This window comes from Delphinapterus leucas, chromosome 2 (assembly GCF_059928025.1).
Source record: "Delphinapterus leucas isolate spDelLeu-1000000601 "Yukka" chromosome 2, BTC_Dleu_Yukka2, whole genome shotgun sequence".
NCBI classification, from domain to species: domain Eukaryota; kingdom Metazoa; phylum Chordata; class Mammalia; order Artiodactyla; family Monodontidae; genus Delphinapterus; species Delphinapterus leucas.
Window position 1 is genome coordinate 149,316,995 of NC_143130.1, and position 13,161 is coordinate 149,330,155.

The 13,161-nt window shown below is 48.7% G+C and overlaps 1 protein-coding gene across 7 annotated transcripts in view; it reads left to right on the top strand.

Moving 5' to 3' along the window:
- SUSD6 (sushi domain containing 6) overlaps positions 1-13,161 on the top strand; it is a 93,852-nt gene that overhangs the window by 60,886 nt on the left and 19,805 nt on the right. The window contains exon 1 of one of the 7 annotated variants that reach the window (XM_022570263.3): positions 170-3,640. The exons of the other annotated variants lie outside the window; for them this stretch is intronic. The gene's annotated coding sequence lies outside the window, so the exon portion shown is untranslated. Of the gene's footprint in view, positions 1-169; positions 3,641-13,161 lie in introns of those variants that run through there. 7 annotated transcript variants of the gene reach the window in all.

Genomic DNA, 13,161 nt, shown 5'->3' on the forward strand with positions numbered 1-13,161 from the left:
TAGGAATGTACTCTTGTGGGTGCTATCTGCCATTTCCCAGGCCCGTCAGCTGCTTAATTTTACACCTTCTCAAAACATTTGTATAGCCTGAATAGAACGTTTTCCACATCTACCTTTATAGTAGAATTCTTTTTGGCGGGGGGTGGGGGGGGGTTTGTGGGGGGCGTGGGAAGGGATGGAAGGGCAGGCAGGGATTTAGTCACTTTTTCCAGACCCCTTTGTTCAAGATAGTCGCCAAGCATTTTGCAGAATCCAGCAGTCTCTCCTTGAGATGCTGTACATGCTCATTTTGGATCCTTGTGTTCATCATTAGTTCATTGCCAACTTGCTGTCCAGAGGACCAGAGTTCACTAGTGACAGGGATTCTGGAAGCGCGTCCCCTCTCTAAAGCCCCGGACATTTGAGTTCCTGTCAGAGAAGCACTAGCTTTCTTCTTCCTGGTTGTGTCTGGGCTGGGCTGGGGGCGGTGAGGGCAGTGGGTGGGCAGGCAGCCACCAGGTTAACTACAGTGAGGGGTATAGTGGTGGCCCCTCCAAGAAAAAAATAACACTACTGACATCCCAGGCCTCATCACCTCTCACCAGACTCTTACTGATTCCTCTGTTTGCAGTGTATTCCCCACCTCCCTCCCCTCAAATCTGTCTTCCACCTTGCTGCCAGAATAACTTAAAATCTCAGACGTAGCATGATACTTCTCCCCTTAAAACAAACGAAAACAAATTCAGGTCTTGCTCTAAGGCTGCTCTTAAGGTCTGTACTCCCTAGCAGCGTAACCCTCACCTGTGCTTTCTCTCTAGCCACTTCCCTAGCCTGTGCCCCGTCCTGGAACATCACCAGGCATTTTATCATTCCCATAACACACCATCGAATGTGCCCCCAGTGCCTCACTTATGCCGTTCCCTCCATCTCACATGTTGCTCCCCATCTGAGAGCTTGTTTGACTCTCAGTCCCCACAAAACGCAAATATAAATTCTGAGAAGATGATCCCTTTTCATCTTTGTCTCCCCACTAACTCAGTGTTTCCGATTAAAATGAAGGCTTGGAGTTAGTTTCTTTTAGTCTTTGTTTCACTTGTGGCTTCGTTAGGGGACAGCTGCTACATCTCCATCCCTTCCCCACAAGTTCCTTCCCTGTAAATTCTGTTTACCTTGTTGACTCCTGTTGTTATTTTGCATCCCAGTTCTTTAGTAGGAGGAGGGGATTTCTTTTTTGTGGTTAAGGAGCTGATGTAGACATCCTAATAGATCTTCTTCCGGCATATCTTGCCTGCAGGAAGGGAATGTGCTGAACAGCCGAATGAAAGCGCCTAGTCCCTCGCTTTCCCTACCAACAGTTTAGTTACTGCGTATTTTGAAAAATAATAAATTGACGTTTTTTTTAAATTGACTGGCATATCGTAAAAGCGATGCGTGAGTTGTACGTATGCATTAACGCTGCCAGCGGAAAGGCCCTGCTCGGGGAAGGGATTCTAGATGTTGCTGTTTTTCCCACTCAGCCCCACCCAGCCTCCTGCCTCCCCTTCAGCGGCTTAAAAAATAAAATTTCACAAACCCTCGAAACCTGTTAGAGATGCAGATTAGGTAGATTAACTTTTAGTTTCTGAAAGAGCTTTGTAGCAGGAATCCACGTGGGTACGGAGAAAGGGGGCCCCTGCTGGAAAGACTGCAGGCCTGCGTGCCTGCTGTTAAGAGGTTGGGGTGGGTACCTGAGAAGGATTCAAGTCCAAGACTGTAAGCTTGCAGGAGCCTTCTTCACACCGTTATGGTGTCTGAAAGAGTTGACTTTCTTTGGCAGCTTGTTTATGGCCCTTCCGTTGGTTCTTGAGAACGGTCACTAGGTAGGTTGGGAAAGTAGGACAGCAGAAGGGGAAGAGTTGTTCCTTGGCTCGTGTTGCTGATGAGGGCAAAGCTGGGATTTGACGTGTTGCACACTGCCTTCTGGTCCATGTAAACAGTCCAGGTGGACGTGAACTCTCAAGTTCAGGGAGAAGGGGCTTATGCCAAAGAAGTGAGGTCTGAACACACAAATGCTGGTTACTAGGTATGGAAACATTAGGTCTTTATATGGATATGGACCTGAGAGGTTTCCTTGGTGGGTGATGCTTTTCTTTCTTCTTATGTGAAGAGTACTGCTAATGTTGCTGTACTGTTTGACTGGTAGTAGTTATAAAGATGAAATATGAGGAGAAGTTAGTTAAGCCTTGAAGATCAAGCGCAATGATAGGAATTTTCTCCTTCTATCCCAGTTTGCTCATGCCCCCTCCCCTGAAACGCAGACACTCTGCAATATGTGAGAAAACAATCCTAATAATCAAACCTAATGTATGAATTACAAGATCCACACCCCCATTAAAAAAAAAAGTGTGTTTTTTTTAAAAATTTTTATTTTATTTATTTTTGGCTGTGGTGGGTCTTCATTGCCGTGCGCGGGCTTTCTCTAGTAGCGGCGAACGGGGGCTTCTCTTCGTTGCGGTGTGTGGGCTTCTCATTGCGGTGGCTTCTCTTATTGCGGTGGCTTCTCTTGTTGCGGAGCATGGGCTCTAGGCGCGCGGGCTTCAGTAGTTGTGGCACTCGGGCCGAGTAGTTGTGGCGCACAGGCTTAGTTGCTCCGCGGCATGCGGGAGCTTCCCGGACCAGGGCTCGAATCCGTGTCCCCCGCATTGGCAGGCCGATTCTTAACCACTGCGCCACCAGGGAAGTCCAAGAGTGTGGTTACTGCAAAAGGATTTTACCATCCACCAGAGGAGTCACTGTGCAGTTGTTTTGCATTATACGGCTTGCGGGATCTTAGTTCCCCCACCAGGAACTGAACCTGAGCCCTGGCAGTGAAAGCACCGAGTCCTAACCACTGGAACACCAGAGAATTCCCTGTGCAGTTGTTTTTAAGTAGAAGTGTTCCTGGTGTATGTGAAATACTGCATTAGCACCCAACTTCATAGGGTCACGTCTGTTGTTTAAGGTGTGTAAGAGGAAGAGAAGATTGTGGAGCTCCCAGTGGCACCTTGGACAGTGTGAAATGAGGTGTTAGGTTGGGCCTCCAACTCTGAAAACTGCTGTGTTCTACATCTGGCCATAAGGATTTGCCTCCTCCTTCCCCGTGTGGCTTGTCTCCCCTGTTCCCGCACAGCAGGCTTCTTTGCCAAGGACGAGGAGCCTGGATGTCAAATCCTTTCTCTCTGCCCTGGCAAGGGAAGCTGTTCTATTTGTTTTCCAAGAAGCCTTCTGCACTTGGGGAATTTTTTCTTTTCTCTTATGGGAAGTTGCTTCATCATTTCCCCAAAATATACTGCACCTCTTGTTTAAACAGGGTGCCCTTGAAGAGCTTTGGAGCCTGAAGCGGGGCGGGGGCGTTGTGAAATCCTTTGTTTGACGCTTTGATGCAATCTGGAATGCTGGCTGTCTGCAGGCAGAAGTCTCCGAGTCTGCCAGGACTGGGTCCAGGAGTGGGGTGTGGGGAGGAGAGATTCCCTGAGAAGCAAGAGCTGGGGACTTTTTAAGCATTTAATCAGTCCACGTTGTAAGAGGTATCAGCCCTTCTGGACACAAGCTCCATCAGGTATTTGTTCAGTGCCTTCAATGTGCCCAGGCTGGTGAAGGTGGGTTCTCTGTTCTTTTGAGCTGCTCACGGTACCCTGGAGAGGTAAGACCGACTCCCACGTAGCAATGGCGAACAAAATGGCATGTAACTGTGGGCTAGGTTGTGTAGTCTTGGGCACTTTAGTTCAGAGAAAGGAAATTGCTGTAGAAGAAAGCACTAAGACCAGGCCTTGCACTATGGGAGGGGTTTGAGTTGATGGAGGGAAAGGAAGGATATTGAGAGGAGGGGAAGAAGGAGCTGAGAAGAGCCAGAAGGCCCATCTGAGGCCGTGAGTGTGGGTGAATAAGGCCAGTATGGGTAGCCTAGTGGGACTTGACGTTGGAGAAATGGGACAGACCGAATTGTGGAGAGCCTGGCGTATCCAGGAGAAACACAGACTTATATAGAAAGAAATTGGCAGACTTTCAAAGATTCTGAGAAGAGAGCATCATTAGGAAAAATGTGGTTTGGGGGACTACTAGCTCATCAGGGTGAGTTAGAATATGCCTCCAGCTGGGCAGTAGGAGAACCCCAGCTCCATCCACAGTTCTTGGAAGGAAGTTGTACTTGGGTCCTAGGAGGGAGGGGTGCTGGTAGAAGGCTTCTGTCTTGAGTGAGCACGGTCCCACAGTGCCTGTGGCCTCTGGCCTCCTGCAGCTCTCCCTGGCAGGGCACAGCAACTCAGGCCATGAGGTTAGCGCTGGCTGAGTAGGACCAGCCATTAGGTGCCAGCTCGAGTTGAGCTTTGACCAGGCCCGCCGTGGAGGTGTGATGTGCCCCGGTGGGCCCAGTGGAGCCAGGCACAAGGTGCAGTGAGTTCCATCCCTCCAGCTGGTCATTTTAGGATGTGATTGACCAGGGATGATTGCTCAGATCCAGGTGACACAAGTCACCTCATGCCTAATCAGGAGTGAAAGAGTGCTGTTTCCAAAATCCTTGCCAGTGCTGAGTACTATTACCGTCCCCTGTGCCTTGCACCCCCTTAACAACTTTAAATAAGGAATTTGAGTAACTTTGGATTATAAATAACATCAAAGAGTATCAGTCAGAAAGTGCTCTTTTTAAAAAAAAAATTATTTTATTTATTTATTTTTGGCTGCGCTGGGTCTTCATTGCTGTGCGTGGACCTTCTCTAGTTGCGGCGAGCGGGGGCTACTCTTCGTTGCGGTGCGCGGACTTCTCATTGCGGTGGCTTCTCTTGTTGCGGAGCACAGGCTCTAGGCACGCGGGCTCCGGTAGTTGTGGCACACGGGCTCAGTAGTTGTGGCTCACGGGCTCTAGAGCGCAGGCTCAGTAGTTGTGGCGCGCGGGCTTAGTTGCTCTGCGGCATCTTCCCGGACCAGGGCTCGAACCTGTGTCCCCTGCATTGGTGGGCGGATTCTTAACCACTGCGCCACCAGGGAAGCCCAGAAAGTGCTCTTCTTAATAGACTGTCTAGTAGCTGCTCTTTGAGGAAAATGGAAATTGAGAAAATAAATTTTTGCTGACAGAGTTTGTATCGGTGGGGACAAACAAGCATAAACACGTTTTGCATATCACAAGATCTATTAATTTCCAGTAGAAAGAGGGAAAAGTAAATGATTGCCAAGGGAGGTACTGCCCAGTTCGCCTAAGTCAGAAAAGGAATCACAGTTTCCGTACCAGCTGCTGGGCCTGGGCCTGGGCCTGGGCCTGGCCTGCCACTCCCAGCTGACCCACCCCAGGCTCCCCAGCACGGACGCACAGCATGGCCAGGGCTGATGTCAAGTTTGCAGCCCTGGGAAGTGAGCATTTCCTCTTTGGGGATCATCCCAGCCTGTCACCAGGCCAGGGTGTAGGCCAGGCAGAGGCTCAGCTGCCAGCCTTGGCTCTCTCCACGGAGGGCTTTGGGGCCCTGGTGCAGGGGAGGTGCCGGGGCTTAGCCTAGAGCCTTGAAACTTCAGCTTTTACCTCGTGTAAAAAGACCAGTCTTTTCTTCCCCTTTTTGTGAAAACTAAGGCCCTAGATACTCTGTTTGGATTGCTGGTTAGATAAACTGCTAAAACCATTCTGAGTAATCACTTTGTTACAGTTGAGTAACAGGGTGGTCCCTAAAGCGAGGTTTGACTTTAGTGGCCCGGCCCACATTTGCAGAAGGCCCAGCTGTCTTTGCGTTTGTTTTTCTCTGTCCCTCTGAGAGGTGAGGCTAGCTGGGAAAATTGAGGGGATTGTTGGGGAGAAAGGAGGAGGCCCAGAGTTCAGAATCAGTTGCTCTGCAACTTCTGTGCTGTCTTGGGGTGTATGGTTTCATTTGGTTTTGTACAAGGGCTGCGAGTACAAATGGCCTAGCCCCAAAGGACTGCCCACCCATTTGTGTGGAGTCTTTGAAGCACATGGATTCTGTCTCCCATAGGCCAAGTTGCTCCCGGCAGTGGGGAAGGAACTATTGTTCTGCTAACGTTATTTCACTGCAAGGTCTGGCTGGAGGCATCTGGGATCCCTGATTGCGCGTGTGACAAGACCTTTTCCATCAACAAGGCAAAGAGGCTGGGGAAACCCAGGATGAGCTGTCATCCTGAGTAACAGGCCTGTGGCAGGTGCTGACTAGCTTGACTTCCCTTGGTGCTGTGCAAACCTCTGCACCCTGGCTGCAGTCCTGGCTTCTTTGTGAAGTGCAGGTGTGTGTGTTGCTGAGCGCCCGTGATCCTTGGACACATTCCTCATTTGTATCTGGGCCTACCTAAGAATGTATTTTCTTCAGGTTCACCAGAATGATTCCGGGCTTTTGGGGCTGGGGGAGCGAGGGGCGAGGGGTCCACATTGGATGCCTCGTGAGGTAGTTCTGAAGCAGTGCTGAGCAGTCAGCTTTTAAACATTTGTCTTAGGAACAACCTGTACTTTGGCGCATTGTAAATCGACACCCCACTCACCTTTGGGTAATGAGTCTGGACGTGCAGCAGCTGAGAGGGAACCTCTGGGTGGTGGGTCTGCGGTGTGGCTGCCTGCCGGTCTGCAGCACACTCTGAGCAGCCTCGCTAACTCCACCTGTGCGGCCGTGTACGCTGTAGCAGTAACTTGAATTTTTGGACATTTATGCTCTAAGGGTGGTTGAAAATGGGAAAATGACATCACTGATGGTAGTTAGAAGAAGGGTGGGACTTCTAAAGTTGATATAATAGAGGAAAAGATTCTGAAACTCAGTGAGCATGCCAGAAGTAGGGAATCATTAGTGTCAGTTGAACGCTTGCTGACTCTTAAGTCAACAGCCCTGCTCAGTTATGAAGAGGAAAAAAACACAGTTAAAGAATAGTGTAAAAAAATGCCCAAATTATGTTGTCCAAGAGTGTAAAAGGCAGAGTATTTTACCATCTTGTTTGGCTTTCTGAGAACACAACTTCCTTATAATACGTAAAGCTATTATTTAACTTTGGTGGGGGTGTCTTTTCAGGGAAATGGGGGGGGGGACTATCTAAAACCAGGTTCTGCAGTGACCAAGAATTGTGCAAAAACAAAACCCTTTTTTAAATTAAAAAAAAAAAAAAATATATATATATATTTAATTTATTTTGGCTGCACTGGGTCTTAGTTGTGGCACGCAGAATCTTTAGTTGAGGCATGCATGCGGGATCTAGTTTCCCGACCAGGGATTGAACCCAGGCCCCCTGCATTGGGAGTGTGGAGTCTTAGCCACTGGACCACCAGGGAAGTCCCACAAAACCCTTTCTGTAAATGTGCAGGGCCCTTCTGGGACTGAGTGTCCTTTGGAACACAGTCCATATTGATCTACTCTCTTGATGCATCAAGGCCTTTCCCCTTGCATTGTACTCATTTATATGCTAGTTTCTGTCATCTTTTTTTCTATTTAGATACTTTTAACCTATGATTTTTAAGCTGTCAGATGGGCTTTATTTATTTAAAAGGATAGGCTGCTCAAACATTGCTAGCCTTCTCTAACTGGGAAAGCCCCACGTTTGGGGAGGTAAGAGAAAACCAACCACCAAAAATAAACCAGCTCCTAGACTGTGAACTTTTTTATATTTTCCGGTCTCAGTCCCTGACTTTGTGGGTATAGAGTTTTATTATGTGTGTGCTTTAAACAACTACGTTTTTAAGAAACAATAACCGACCTCCCACACCAGGGTGCCAGTATAATGGAAAGAGACAAATCCCTTTAATTGTAGTAGTGCTGCGGGCTTCTCCCATGCCTGGCTGGCCACGGCATGGAGTTGATAAGCATACAGTGTCTTTCATACTTGCCATTACAACATGTTAATTACGAGAATTCAGCTGTGGCACCAGCTGGGGATGTCTGGCTTTGTGGAAGATTGCAATTAGATGCTTTATTTTCTATTTTCTTTTTCCCCTTTCAACTTTGGTGGAATGCCTTTGAGTAGGGGCTTTTAGTCTCAGCAGTATAAATACTTTAATGTGCCTAATTATGTAATCGTACACTTACACTCCTCTGTGTACACACACATCATTTTATGGATTTTTATCCCCCTTTCCAGTACATGGAACATCCAGCCCGCTTTTTGATTGGTATGGTGGAGTCAGACTCCTCTGTGCATTGGGCAGGAAGAAGGGGAGGGCCAGAGGCAGTTAGGGGTTTTCCTCTGATTATGATCTGTCCCTCTGCTCCCTCTCGCCTTGACCCTCTCACTGATGAGTCCTTTATCTCTCAAATAATTAACATCTCAGTAGTTTCCTAGCAAAGTCAAGGTAATTTAAATGAAATTGGACTTTATAATACTGTATCTTTCCATTAATTTGCAAGTGCAGTCTTTCAAAGTGTGTAGTGTTACTTTTCCCAGTCCTCTGCTCCAGGCAGGCGTAGGGCAGGAGCCTGGACACGAGAGTTCATGCGTGCAGGCACAATGGAACCCATTGATTTCCGGCATTCAGCTTGTGCAGAGAGGTCCTGTGACCCCAGCTGTTAGACCACGACCTGGGAGCAGCTGCTTTCTGAGCTCCAGTCCTTCAGGGATAGGCCATCTGCTGCCATGCGAGAGAACCCTGGGAAAGAAATTGACCGCAAGATGTCTTTGTACTCCTTTTCTCCACTCTAGTCCCTCCAGTTTTTTCTGGCCCCCTTCACCTCGGCAAACTTAAGAAGCATGATGCATCTGCACTGGGAAACTCACGTGGTTTCCCCTTCTGTTCTTCTCCTGTGCCTACTCCACCGCACCAGCACGGCCAGCTCCACTGAAAAATAGTTGCCAGGGTAGGCAGGGAGACGGAGACGGCTGGCTTCTTCAGCTGGATTAGTACCGTAGAGCAGGCTTTCTTTTTATTAGTAGTAACATGACTTTGCATTTTGGGACTGGAAAGGTCCTTAAAATCTCATTTTATGGAAGAGGAACCCAAGACTTTTTCATTCCTTAGCTATGTAGTCAGGGCCCTCCCTGTTCTGGTGCCAGCCTGATTTTCTCAATTTCCAGCCATCTCCTGCTAAACCTGCTGCTTTCCACAGAGACACACACACACACACACACACACACACACACACACACACACACACACACACACACACACACACACACACACACTCTTCTTGCTCCTCTGCCTTTGCTGCTCATGCCCTTATCTTCCCCCTTGCGTGTTCTTCCCCCTTCCTTTAGCCCAGTCACAATCCTATAGTCACAGTCTTTTATCCCATGGTCACAATCCTGTTTCCCCCTAGAATTGGAGTTCTGTTATCATTTCTTTCTTCCTTTCTCATCTCTTCCTCATTGGATTAATCTTTCTTTAGAACCTCTTATTGTAGCCCATAGTGATTTCTAACATGTGTCTATTGTGATTATTTATTAGACAGTAAGCTCCCAGAGGGTAGGACCTATATGTTTGCCATCTTCCCAACCCTCCTTCTCCCATTGCCGGCTACAGTGCTTTGGTGCTTAGTAAAAACTTGTTGAAAAGGGCTTCCCTGGTGGCGCAGTAGTTGAGAGTCCGCCTGCTGATGCAGGGGACGCGGGTTCGTGCCCCGGTCCGGGAAGATCCCACATGCTGCGGAGCGGCTGGGCCCGTGAGCCATGGCCGCTGAGCCTGCGCGTCCAGAGCCTGTGCTCCACAACGGGAGAGGCCACAACAGTGAGAGGCCCGCATACTGCAAAAAAAACCAAAAAAAACAACTTGTTGAAAGAATGAATGGATACATGTAATCCCTACGTGAACTCTGGGGGATAAACAGCGTAGATGTTACTATTATTATAAGGTACTTGGGGCTCCTCATCTATCTCCCCAAAGAGTCTGAAGTCTCCTCAGGGACAGAACTGTGTATTATTTGCTCTTGAATTTCTAGCACCAACCTGGCACATTGGTAGGTGCTCATAGATATTTATTTGTTACGTTGAGGAAGGCATTCCTATTAGGAGAGTGAAATGCAGAGAGAATAAGAATCAATGCTTGCAAATGTTTTTTACCTCTCTTCTGGGTGAAAGGCATTCTTTGGAATACAAAAGATTATCTACTGAGGCACAGAATGGGTGAGGCTGCAGCAGGCAACGTCTTCTGACCAGGAATCTCGATTGGTCAGTCAAAAGTGGCTTGCCAGGGTCAGGGGTCCAAAGACTGAGAGAGGCCAGGGGGGAGGTAACAGGAGCGTGGGCCTCAGTGTGACAAATAAAAGCATGGTTGAGACTCTGTCTCCAAAGCTTCCGTAATCTCTTTTGGGGTCGCTCTGTTTAACGATCAAGGAGTCTTGACAATATGTCAGAGTCAGGCTAATAAATACTCAGGCTAAAATCAAAGGGGAGGCCAGTCCCAGGTGTGTGAGAAAGCACCCTGGGGGCCAGGCACCCTGCTTTGGACCTGACAGCGGGTTTGAGTGGATTCACAGGAGGTGAGAGGCTCCTGTCTTCCTTGCTGCCTGGGGGGAGGAAAGGGATCTGCTAGGAGTACCCTGGCTCCATCTGGTCCAGAAATTTAGAAAGATCCACAAGTTGAAAGTAGGGAAGAACAAACAAACCTCTGGGCGGATTTGACTCCTCACCGCCTTTGGTCAGCTAATGATAGCGCAGGCTGATAAGTTCCCCTTCTAGGAGGTGCAGAGGAAACCAAGAAGGCCTGACAAGCTCCTTTTCCTGTGCTGGTTATGTGAGACAGGGTGGTTTAAACAGATGAAGTGTTTAAAGAAGAGAATCCCATCCCCCACAGGACGGAGAAGACTCTCCAGATGAGTGGACTTTGTAACTTTTGACTGTATCTTCCCATGGTCCATTTGTCACAGTGTTCCTTATACTTGTTGGTTCAGAGGTGATAAAGACAAGACCCCTAGCCCTAGCTTCATTCCCCATGCCACCCACCCGCCTCCAAAAGAACAGCTTTTCCCTTTTATATTTCCTTTAGTCTTGTGGTAGGGTCAGCCTGACACAAGCCCCTACAGAATATACAGGGCTCACTTCGTGGCCTGCCTTAGACTCGTAGTCTGTTATTTGCACCTTGTCTGTCACAGGGAGACCCAGTCACATCTGTTTTTTCAGGAAAGATTATTCAGGCCTTTACCCCTCAATTACTGGTGAGTGTTTTTCAAAGAAGTGTGGTGCTTGCTGGTTTGAGGCCATCCCCCTAGCTGATTTCTGCCACCTCAGCTGATTTTTGCCGCCGTCCGTGGGTAGAGTTTATTGATTGTTTCCTTTCATTCTTTGCAGTTGTGTGGGCCTCGGTAAGTAGCAGTGGCTTGTTGAGCACCCAGCATAAGCAAGACGCTGCCTGACTCACTGCTTGGAGATACACGGCAGAGGAGGCTGTTTATTTTGGGCTTTGGCAGAGCTGCCCCAGGGATCCTGTGTATTCTGGGCAGCTGGCAGAAGGGCAGCCCTCTATCTACTCTAGCTCGCGTCCCTGTTCTGCATTTAGTGGCAAGCTTCCTTTCATGTATCCCTCTTGGAAGGCTTGTGTTCCCAGCTGAAAATGCCCCCATACCCTCTCCCACTTGCAGCTTTGGGATCTGTACTCCTTAAAGAGCTCCATTGTTTGTAATGCTCAGAGCTTAGTGAAGGACACTGTCTTGCCTTCCCCCCACCACTTCTCTGGAAAAATGGGGCCCCACTTGAGATACGAGCTGAGTCCTCTGGGCACAGGCAAACTCACCAGTCCACATTCTTCTCCAAACAGGAATTACTATAACATTTGTCAGATGGACCCCACCCCCATGCTATACTTTTGTAGGTCTTGGGGTAAGTTTTTCTGGTGGCATCTGTAGACAGGGAGCTTCCCTATAATGGGGGGAAAGGCAAGCCAGAGTCTGAATCCAGACTCTACTGCTGGGTGGCTGTGTACCCTCAGGCCACTACTAAATTGTTCAGAGCCTCACTTTCCTTCCTCATAGGATGGGAGAATTAATTAGGATGGCAACTTTAAAGTGCCTGGTGTAGCGCCTGGTGATAAATGTTAATTCTCTTAGTCACTTCCACCCTGTTGGGCAACAGAGATCTCTAAATTTATTTTAAATTTAAATTGGTGTTTCTTGAAGGCCTACTGTGTGTGTGCCTGGCACCAGACTTGGCATGAAGCATTTCCATTAGATGGCAGAATTGGAAATGAAACCACAACTCTGAGCTTTGTACCCAAGAGTCCAACTCTGTTGTAAACTCCAAGCCCGACCCCTAAGTTAATTATCACTCGCTCATCAGTTATCCTTCTGAGGTTGGACAGTGCCTTAAGCAGCTGACTGGGGCCTTCCTCCAGAGGACCAGCCTACCTCCTCCTGGAGGCGAGGAATTCTGAGGGCGAGAGCCGACTCATGTGCAGCTTCCTTAGGTGATAGGATGAAGGCGATGAGACCAGGAAGTAGCAACTGCTGATGAGGAAAAAAATAAACATCTGTTTTCTCTTAACCCTTTAACTACCACTCTCAAGGGAACACAGTGTCATTTGTTAATGCCTGTGGAATGGCCTGGCTCCCTAGCTCTGCCTGTGTCCCAACATCCTGGGGGCGGGGGCGGCAGACAATTGTGGGCGCTGCTCTGTAGGTCACTGCATTGGGTGGGGGGCTTTAGATGCTGTACAGCCCAGGCCTGGAGCAGCAGGAGAAGGCGAGTGGTCCTCCTGCCTGCCCGTTTTATAGCAGTCACACAGTTTAGGGGTGGGGTAGGGCGTGCAGTCCCAGCTGACAGCATGTCCCCCAAGTCCCTGAGCTGTGAGAACAAGAGGGGGTGAAGGGGTAACAGGCCATAGGGAGGCCATTTGTCAGCCAAGAGCAGCCCAGTCTCTGCTGAGAAGTGGGGAAGGGGCTGGCCTATTACTGAGCTGGAGGAGGAGGTAGCAAAGCAAGCCCCTCCAAAGTATTCATGCTTCTCTGCTCTCTGCCTGTCCTCTCTCCAGATATCCAGGAATTTCTGAAGCAGTCCTTTTTCTTTTCTTTGCCAGAGTCTTTGCCCTGCCCCATTCCAAAAACCAGAGGTGGGAATTGAGTTTACAATGTGAAAATAAATGTAAAGAATTTATCAGTGCCTACTGTGTGCCAGGCATGATGCAAGACAGTTTCAGGTACACAGTTTCATCTGTCCCCTAAACACTTTACGGAGGTGGGTATTGGCTGTCAAGGAGTAAGGCTCAGAAGAGCTCAGGCAGTTGACAGGGTTGCAGGGCAGGCCCCTAGGTCAAACCCAGATTCATCCATCAGGCCG